The following is an 8,571-nucleotide window of genomic DNA, read 5'->3' on the forward strand; positions in this document are numbered from 1 at the left end:
CTCTCTTAATACATCAGAAGGTATTTCTGCATCTGAGGGCTTGTGTCCTTTCCCCAAGTCAGAGCAGCCTTACTACATTTAAATTTAAGCCGATCTTTCTGCTCTCTCCACTCACCAACAAGCACAAGGATTTGAGGAGGGAGGTGGAGAACTTGCTAGGCATGAATCTTCCTCACTCTGGAATCAGGCCTAGCCTTTCAGGAGAAGTTGTGAGGAGACATGGAGTCCTGGAGATACACCTGTCCAGGGAGAACCTGGAGGAGGCCAGTATTGGGTACTTGGGTTTTGAACAAGAGGGAGCTGTGTTTGGTTATTGTCTTAAAACAATCCAAACTACTGGGCTTGGAATCTGACACCCCTGAAAGCTAAGGGAAATTAAGGCCTCAGCAAAGTGGGAAAGAACCTAAGGAGCATCTTTTATGTATATTAGGAACTGAGTCCTCAGGTGTCCTCCTGCCTTGTGTACCAGGGAGCATCTCGCTCTAATATTTCTGAGTTGCCTGAAGCAGGTTTCCATATTTTAGACATTGGGTGTTGTCCAAAGACCGGCACACTAAAGTCTTTCTCCCTAGTGTAAAAGCTCTGAGAAAGATCATAGTGAGGGATCCTTAGGTCATTAAGAGCGTACCTTCAAAGAGACTATGGGACACTGTGGTCCCATAGTGTGGTCCATTGCTTGCTAGCTACAAAGTGAATAATTTTCTCTTCCACATGGTTCTACCATAATATCTTGTCATAATTCCCAGACAATAAGGCCAATCATTGTGGCCTTGAACTTTTAAAATCACCAAACAAATATTTCCTAAGCATATTGCCTTAGGCATTTTGTTGCGGTAGACGAATGGCTCACAGGCCTGGTACCCTAACTCCCTCTTTTCCTGTCTATTCCCTTCTGTTGGGCCCTAACATTCTCAAGTGCTGATGAACTTGTTCTTCTCTTCCTTTAACCTTGCCAAAGATTCTGAAACTGCAGGCTAAAGTCCAAATCCTTAACTGAAGTTTAAAAACCCCATGGGACTTGTGTATCTTGGCTCTAGCCCTCTAAAACTTTCTTCTGCTCTTTTTTCATGAAGAGTGTTCCAGGTTGTAGCCTGGAGCAAACTGCCTACAGTATGAACAGATGTTTTCTGAATAGCTCTGGATGCCTTAGGTACATAGTCCCAGCATCTAGACTAGGAGAAAACAATATTTGAATCTTCTTCCAATTTAAAAAAAAATGGTTCAGTGTTTTACACACACACACACACACACACACACACACACACACACACACACACTACATATGTGCCTAGTACCCTTGGAAGCCAGAATAGGATATCAGATCTCCTGTGAGTTATCTAGTTTATATCAACTTGACTCAAAATAGAGTCATTTGGTGAAAGAGACTCTCAATTGGAAAGTGTCTTTGTAAGATTTGCCTGTAGGCAAGTTCGTGTGTATTTTCTTAAATATTGATTTATGGTGGAGGGCACTGCCCATTGTAGGTGGGGTCACTCCTGAGCTGGTGGCCCCAGGTTTTATAAAACTGAACAAGGCATGATGGTCAAGCCAATAATCAGCACTCCTCCATGGCCTCTGAATCAGCTTCTGCCCCCAGGTTCCTGTCCTGTTTGAGTGCCTATCCTGGTTTCTTTAAGATAGTGTGACTTGAAAATTGTAAAGTGAAATAGATCCCTTTCATCCCCAAATTGTTTACGGATATGGTGTTTTGTCACAGCAATAAAAACCTTAACTAAAATACCCTGGAACTGGAGTTATAGATGAGTCACCACGTTACAGCTGGTAACTGAATCCTGGTCCTCTGTAAGAGCAACAAGTTCTCTTAACTGCTAAGGAATCACTCTATCTCTGTTTTGATGTCTTTTAGTTGATATCATATTACGTTCTGATTGTGTAAGATATTGATGGATTAATCCTGTCCAGCACATTTATTAACCAATTGTGTTGGGTGATTATTGAGTGTTTGATAGCATAAACATGATTGAAGTTTTTGGAATAAAGTGATATATTCATGTCCTTTCATCAGAAAAAATTATTGTTTCTCAGACTCAGAGAGTGTGCCCCAAGGTCTGAAATTCAAGTCATAGAGTTTGAGAATGGCAAGACTGTGACACTTGCTGCTCCTGTCTCTATCTCAGTGTGGTTTAAAGAAAACTCTTCTGTAGAGACAAAAGAAGCAGCATCTAACAGAGCCCTCAAATATCAGTCCCTGTGAACAGGATCCTTATGTTATCTGGGAAGGATGCTCACAAGCTCTGGGATACTTTTCTCCTCCAGTTTCTCATTCTGGGGAGAGACAGAAAGAACACACACCACCACCACCACCACCACCACCACCGCCACCACCACCGCCACCACCACTAATTTCTACAAACCACCACGTGGGCTCAATTCTAGGAGATAATTTTCAGTGTCATGACCCAACTTTTTGGCTCCTTTGTATACCAAGATGAGCTTGTGGACCCTGGAGAACATGGCTGCAACTTCTGCTATTCACAAACCTCAGGAAAGATGGGTGATGAGAGCTGCCATCTGGGGACACATGGGTTCCCTAGAGCCTGGGATCCTTGGAAAATGATCTGGGACCTCCTCTGCTGCCTGGCACAGAGCTGTTTAAGAACAAGAACTCTCCCTTGTTAATTCAATGTTAGTTATCGAGTACTTGCCAATGTATGCTTCTTGATGGCAGTCTCCAACATCTCTCTACAACACTTCCAAGTGCCCTACTTTCCAGGGTATACACCAAGCCTCACTAGACTTAGGGATGAAGGCTAGGTTTTCATGAGTTTTAACAAAAATGAGAGATGAACACATTCACACCTAAAACAACCCAGTCAGTGACCAGGGTACCAGGAAGCATGCATTCAGTGCTCACAAGCTCAGCAATGTCAACAGTAAGTTGTTTTATTTACTCAACCTGGCACTGCCCCCTGCTTTACAAATCAGGAAACAGGCTATACATACCTCTGGGCTTAGAGACTGGGCCCCAACACCTAAGCTTAAGTGTCATTTCTATGCTTGATACTGGCACAGCCAAAGGAGCTGTGCATGGGGACCCACAGGGAGGACATGGGAAGCATGGTAAAGACAGACTCAGTCCTGTCCCCCACATGCCTACAGAACATTCCCATCCCACCCTTCCAACCTGGGTCAGTGCCAAAGCCTGCTTGTATTTTGCTACTGAGTGTAGACAAAACAGCTGGGAGGGTACAGTTGCTACTACACAGCTACGGGGAGTATCAGCTAAGTTCCTGTAGCCTCTAAATCACAGGTGGCCAGGAGCAAGTCAGATGAGCCGTGTGCATCTGGAAAAGGCCTAGAATAGTAGAGAGGCCTTGTTCCCAGCTAAAGAGGAGAAAACTCGATCCCACTGCATGAAGCAGTGACTGTTGGGAGGAAGTGGAGGCAGCTGGTAGCAACTAGGCGCTCTCCAGCTCTGGGCAGTTCCTCTCATGTTGAAGCCAAGGTACGGATGTGGTTTCCAACTCTCTGGAGGCCCCAAAAGATATGTATCCTGGCCTCATGCAAGCTTGATTTAGAGATAAGCACTGGCCTGGAACCAAGAGAAGCTGGGTTGCCTAGCACAAGTCCCCAGCTCTCCCTTTGTCTTGATCTCTCTTCTTGCCTTCCCGGCCCCTCACTGCTCAGGTCCAGGAAGTACTGAGCATGTTCTTCTGGTGACCTTTGAGTTTGGGGCCCCCATCTTTGATGTACCTCAATGAAGGCAGAGGTAGCACTTCCTTCCTCTGTGGAAGAGGCCTTATGGCAGGTAAGCACCTGGCCTTCACATTCCACTGAAATTTGCCTGAACCTAACTTTGTTCCAACCACTTGGGGCTGGAAAGGGCACTGGACCCACACAGATCCACATCAGAAAGGCTTCTCTGTGCGTGCAGGGACCCTATGGCATTTTCCTCTCTCAATCCTGATGGCTGTCATGTGCACCATGTTTTTCTTATGGGGGTGGAGAAACAGACTTTACTTCTTCATAGACAAGATTTAGTGTAAGATCTCTATGTTTATCATTTAAAAGCAATCTTGGCATTAAGAACTACATTTGTCCCACAGTGGTGCACAGCAATCCTTAATATAAAATGGGTAGGGAGGATGAGAGAGACAGAGGGAGGAAAGAAGAGAGGGAGGAAAGAAGGGAGGGAGGAAAGAAGAGAGGGAGGGAATTTTCATCTAACTCTTATACTTGCTAACTGTGTGAGTTAGGGATGTGTGCAGATGCATGAAGAGTGAGACGGATCACAAAGTGCATCTAGAAATCTGATTGGTCATTTAGAGGTGCTACTTAAGGCCATGCACAGAATCCTCCTGACAAATAATAATTTTATTTTTGTTTTCCTTCTTCAGATATTGTAATGGCGTAATGATGCATCTTCATTTTCAGCCTGACTGGATCTAGAAGATGCAGAGGGAGATGCAGATTAAAAGAGAAAAAGGAGAAAGTCCCCCTCTCACCAGTGTTCCCTCTCACCAGTGTGTGTCGCCTCTCACCAGTGTGTGTCCCCTCTCACCAGTGTCCCCTCTCACAAGTGTCCCCTCTCATCATTGTCCTGCTTCACCAGTGATCTGTCCTACCAGTGTCCCACCTCATTAGTGTCCCCTCTCACCAATGTCTCCTCTTGGCTTCCTCTTGTCACTATGCAAGCTGCTTATTTCTGCCCTGTCCCTCTCTGTGAATTTGAACTCTTTGAAACCATGAGCCCCAAATAAACTTTTCTTCTTTTAAGTTGTCTGTCGAATGTTTGTTTACAGCAATGACAAAACAACACATGTCATGCTAGACACTATGATACATATTAACGGAAGCTACAATTTTAATCATTAAAATGCTCAAGTATTTCGATGTTCAAAGGCATTAAAGGTGCATAATATCAACTATGTAAATTTTTATAAAAAATTTGTGATTAAACACCTTATTATAATCACATTATACATGGCAATGTATTGTTTTTTAGTCTACCACCTCAATGTTCATAATAACCTTTCAATGTGGACAATATTTTTTTTCTGATTCTACAAAAAGGATATCACTACAAGAAAGAGATTTATTATAACGTATGAAAATTATAAGGGTACAAAAGGTGAAGCTGCACATTGTCCTTCAGGGAAAAGGAAATAAAGTGTACAAAATTTAAACTTAAAAGAGGAAGGGTCAGTACAAAAGTAATTCCTCACAGACATACTGAACCAAGCCCAAGACACTGATGGCACTGAAGCAGGTGAAAAAAATTCAGTGGTGTTATTACCAGTAAGACTTTTCCTCTTGGTCTTTGCTGGGTAACTTCTGATTCCTTAACTCTAGCATATTCAAGGTTTATTATTGCACTTTAAAGAAGAGCAAAACCATGCAGAGATCAAGCCTATGAGACATGGAAGATTAGGACTACCAAATATATCCCCTTGCCCATGGGGCTGGGCCCTACCATCCCATGCTAGCTGCCTGTCTCCCAGTCTTCAGTACTGCAAGGCTGAAAGAGACCTTGGGCAAGAGATTTCTGGATGCGACAGGCTGTTGCACAAGATGCTTGGTCAAGCCTTTGAGTGTTCTCTCTGGCTTGTGCTGGAGGATACAGGTATTGCAAAGGCGATACCCGCACAGATAAGGAGAGCTTTGCGTAGTTCCCCGTCCGGCTTGCACATATTCCCATTTGACTCAACACTCAGGCCATGAAACTACTCACTGGTAGGAGAAACCCCCAAACAGTGGCCATCCCCCCACCTTTCTTAGTTTCATGACCTCAGCTTGTATGATTGAATACAAGAGGACCCAGGCTTAGTCCCAAGTGGCTCAAACACCCAGACAGGGTACAGGAGGATGGGTTCTGAAGGCACAGAGAGCCAACACCAGTTTCATACTGAGATTTTTTTCTTTTTTTCTGATTTGGGGGAAAATCATTTCAGCTACACACTAGCTTCCATATCTGGAAAATCACAGCCTGGTAGTACTTACTTCAAAGGGCTACTGTGAAAAGGAAATAAAGTCACACACCTCAGCGGAAGAGTCCGAGGTGTGTGCTCTTTTTGTCTTCGATTATTTAATGCAGAGTCTGTGGGACAACATACTGCTACAAGCAAGGTGGCTGCCATGTTCTTAAGGGTCCTTTACTTGCCCTTTGTTGCTGACAAGAGGACACGGACAAATCCAGGCAGCAGTTCATGTCACTGCTCCTGCCTCATTTCCCCATTTGCAAAGATGGAGTTTTCCCATCCGTAAAGAGAGTTGGCTAGGAGTGTTCTGCAGTTCCTTCCTCTCAAATGGGCCAGCACACAGCCAATGTGCAGGAGAAGAAAGTGTGAAAACATGTCAACAGCAGCTTAAAGGGACCACAGTGTTGGGGTAGGGGGGGAGGTCTAACCAGCACACTCCAGTAGAGGGAGAGAGCCACCAGTAACCGGAAGTGACGATGATGCACTATGCAGAGTGGTGGCAGCCCCCATTGAGTTGTGCACACCTGCCACTACTCAGGAGCCCTCACAGGGGAAGGTGACATACCCACAGTGAATATTCAAAAGCCATGATGAACTTTGAGCCAAAGGTCACAGTGTGCCCCTCCCCCCACTTCACTGAGAAAATAGACTAAACAACAGTAGTCCGCCCTTAAGAGTGAATATTTTCAACATTGTCCCAGAGGGAGGCGATGAAAACTTTAGAAGACATTTGTAAATGTGACTGTTCTGCCTGGGTTTGCCAGGCAGGCACACAGTCTGCTAGGCTGTTTTGATCGGAAAAAACCCTGGTTCTGCACTGAAATTTGTTTGTGATTTACAAGCACACACTTAGCTTTTTCACTTGAGAAATAACTGATTTTAAAAATAATCTAGTTAGAGGAGACAGCTAAAGTAGAGCAATATGTAAATCACACACACATGTATATATACACAAACACACACATATGTATCTATACTGTGTTTTAAAAGGTACTACTGTGGTTAGTATAAAGATCTGCCTTTATGTATTTGCTTTTCCCTTGAGGCAGGAAATCACCTTAAATTTCTGTCTTAAAGCCTTTCTAATACTCTACTAAAATGTTTGAAAATATTTAGTTCCTGAAAATTAGATACTAGTGATTTTAGAAGATATTATCATCAGAGAACCATGAAACATGTCATGTTATAACTCATAGCCACGAGGGCCCCTTGGCTATGGTTATGTTTCTAAGATTGAAATTTGACTCTCAACAGCATGAGAGACTGGCTGCTGTCTTGTGATGTTTTTTATTCCCTTCAAGAAAGAAAGTAAATAATTTTCTTTTCTTCTCTTTTTTTCTGAAGTGTTGAGGGTTGAACCTATAGCCTTGTGTCTGCTAGGTAAATACTCAACCATTGAGCTACAGTCTTAGCCATTAGGAATCTACTTCTGATGAGACAATAAAGTCTTACAGATTTTCTGGTTTTGTTTGTCTATTTCAGTACTGGGGCCTCACACATGTTAGACAGGTACTCTACCACCGAGTCACAGCACCGGCCTCATTCCATCCACTGTTGCCAGGGAGCACACATTGATACCTATCTTTTAATAAGGAGAGCAGGTAGCCTCCAGTGTTAATTAAGTAGAATCTAGTGGACCAGCTCAGAGTCAAGGTGGAGAAAGATCAGTGACATCCTGAAAATGAATAGGCTTTCTTATGTCAGATGACCTCAGTTGAAGGATCCAGCGTGTAGGCTCAGTGCCATAATGAGTAAGCTAGAACACACCAGCTGACAGTGGTACCCTTTGGTCCCTGAATGTGGGACCATTTTTTTTCTATTATCTCTTAGCTAAAACTTGGCTTTCATGAGAAACTCCTGACAAACTTACAAAGGTCTTCAAGATATTATAATTCCCATCTCCGAAATAATTTAGTGGCATTTTTTCTCAGTTCCCCCTTTCGATTCCCTTCTCTCCCCAACTCTGACATATCTGATCTCCTGTTAACTCTCAATGGTTTCTTGTCTCTTTATGCTCTCTCCAAGATCCATCCATCACTGTGTCCCTCTGCCTAGAGGAAACATGGTGCATCTCTCTCTGGACCCTGGACCTCTCAAGTCTTTCCCTCCATCCTTTCCCTTTAATTTTGGCCTTAAAATCTCTCTCCATGTCAACAGGTTCTCAGTTAGGTCCCCTTCTAGCCCTCCCTCATCCTAAAGATGAGATCCAAAGTCTTTCAGGGCAGGCCCTAGAGACCCTGTCTTGTTAAGACTCTCCTGGTTTCTTTATCTAACATCCTCATATCTGCTCACTCCCAAACCCTCCTCTTCGCTTCCCCCCTGGCTCTTCCCTCTGCCTGGAATAGCTGTTCTTCATGTACAGGCCTTACACAAGTATCACTTCCTCAGAGAAGTGCCCTCTGACCGCACCCCACGGCTCCACTCCTCTCCAGTTGTCTGTCGTTATCAGAGGGAAAGCAAATAAATATATGCAGTCAGGTTTTCTCTTTGCTGCCATCCTGTACCTGACCACTCTCCTCTCCTTGAAAACTAAGAATCCCTGTGAAAGCCTGGTAAATCTTTCCAACAGTCAAAGGGAGGCCATCATGGAGTATGGTCTGACACTTGCATAGTTCTTTTTCTCTACCCCTCC

The 8,571-nt window shown here is 43.9% G+C and overlaps 1 long non-coding RNA gene across 1 annotated transcript; it reads left to right on the forward strand.

Moving 5' to 3' along the window:
* Window positions 1–3,514: 3,514 nt before the first annotated feature.
* On the forward strand, window positions 3,515–4,737 carry LOC114628800. The gene is made up of 2 exons (XR_003712541.1): window positions 3,515–3,769; window positions 4,359–4,737. It is a non-coding gene; the product is annotated as an uncharacterized LOC114628800 (long non-coding RNA).
* Window positions 4,738–8,571: the final 3,834 nt, after the last annotated feature.

The sequence above is a fragment of the Grammomys surdaster genome, unplaced genomic scaffold, assembly GCF_004785775.1.
Source record: "Grammomys surdaster isolate TR1022 unplaced genomic scaffold, NIH_TR_1.0 67, whole genome shotgun sequence".
NCBI classification, from domain to species: domain Eukaryota; kingdom Metazoa; phylum Chordata; class Mammalia; order Rodentia; family Muridae; genus Grammomys; species Grammomys surdaster.